Here is a 2,183-nt window from a genome sequence, read left to right on the forward strand (position 1 = left end):
AGCCACGGAACGAATCAACGGACCTCACGATTTTTTCTATGTGCTTGCGTCGTGTCTTTGTACTTGGTCTTTTAACGACTTTTTAGTCGTAGCGCCATCTATGAGAAATCTATTGCAGATTTATCACCCAGTTAGTACCTTTACAGCTACCAGTCCTGGCGAGAGATGTCGCTATTCACTGTATTAATTAAATTAGCTTAAAGGTAATATGCTTTTACTGTAATAATACAAAAAATATATATCAACAATGAAACCTTCTATTATGAAGTAGCATTTCAAATAAGTATACTAATTTGAATTATGATATAATATTAGTAGTGTTGGTAATGCATAAGAAGCATAATACATTTTCTGTAAAAATTAAAAAGTTAAAAACAATGTGGCTGGCTGAAACATGAATGAAAGAGACGCATTACTATTTTGAAGTCTCTCACTTGTCTCGTTTTATTAACTTAGTGCGCGGTCCAGTTTAATATGCAAGGCCGTGATAATTACCCTGTTTGAGTGTTGTCCGAGAATTTACAATAACCTTTTGTTGCATACATTTTAAAGAAAATGCATTGTATAAATATTTACGAAAATAATAAAATAATAAAAATAATACATGCCATGAAAAAAAAGCACACCTTTAAAAAAACTCGTGTTCTTTGACTCGTGCTCGAAACACCGCTCACGAGGCGATCGCACGAGTGGCGATGCGATGCACGACGCGAATAGCGAAGTGACCGTTTACACATGCGTGACGTGCATCGCATCGCCTATCGCACGAATGCGTGAACGCGTTTCAACCACTCGACACGAATGTTTCGTCGATTGTTTCGACGAAACATTATAGTGTAAACGCGGTGTTAGACTATGGAAACTAAAGGACATGTTACGTTGATATATATAAATCAGACGTTATATGTATATGAAGCATTTCGACGTCGAAAACATAAACATGCTATTGTCTTCGTTTAACTATTACGTGCCGTCTTAAGCCGAAAGAGATAGCATTACAGTGGTCTGTGTCAAACACGGGAATCGAAAATACGTAACGTCATCTTAAATGCCAACCGTGTCCATTTCGCAGTACATGAGGTACATGATACCGTTGTCAAAGGGAAGTACATCAAATGTCAAAACAAATGTTTTCCAAATGTACTATTGAATTATTCGCATGAATTATAATTAAATTGGACAAAAATATTGACAGTGAGAATAATTAGGTATTAATAAAAATGCGACGCTGCAGCATTAAGGGATGTGGCTTTAGAAAAAGTGCAAATCAATCGAATGTTACATACATTGCACAGGCATGTGTTTTTTTTGTGTATAAATCACACAATAGCCCAAATATTTCATGTAATTAGACTTATTTACGTAGTTTATTTATAAATGTTGCCAAATTTTGCTTTTGTTACTTTAGATTGCCTGTTTGTTTGTATATTTTGATGATTGTTGTTAACGATTATTTTGAGATAGTGTTGATCTTGTAAGCATACATATTATCGATATTCTGTTATTAAAACAATTCACTACGTGGTTTTATTGTTTTATTATTATTATTTTTATTATTTCAAGTTTTCCTAAAAGGAAAAAAGGAAGAAAGAATGGTTGGAAATCATAGGACTGCCGGATATAAACGTTGGATCAGAAAACCATCTTAATTTTGAATAGTCAAATATTTCGGACGGATTTTTCAAAATTCATCCCCTAAGAGGGCGAAAACGGATAAAAACGTTTGCATGAAAAATAATATTCCTTGAAATTACAAAGACGAAACTTTGCATAAATATTTTACAATAAAAATGGTAAAAAAAATGGCATGACAGTTTTTAAAAAATGCGGCGAAATGGGGTAATAAAGTTTGTTTTATACTTGAATATTTTTTTTTATTATATTGAATAGCGATTTGCTTTATACTTGAATATTTTTCATTTGTATAAAAATTGTACGGGGACGAAGTCGTGGGGAAAAGCTAGTACATGATAATTGTTGATTTCCGATAATTGGTTTTTACAACTACTTCCATTATTTCTGTGTTAAAATTGATTGATAGATTCATTTGCTTAAGAAAGCCTGGGAATTAACGGGAATACTAGAATCCGCAGAAACCTGAATAACCTTGTATTTGACAGTTAGTAAAAGACGTTGCGTAAATATGTACTAAAATGTAGGTTAAAGGCGTACCTCTTAAAGTA

This window comes from Hyposmocoma kahamanoa, unplaced genomic scaffold (genome assembly GCF_003589595.1).
Source record: "Hyposmocoma kahamanoa isolate Upper Pololo Valley unplaced genomic scaffold, ASM358959v1 220, whole genome shotgun sequence".
In the NCBI taxonomy this organism is placed as follows: domain Eukaryota; kingdom Metazoa; phylum Arthropoda; class Insecta; order Lepidoptera; family Cosmopterigidae; genus Hyposmocoma; species Hyposmocoma kahamanoa.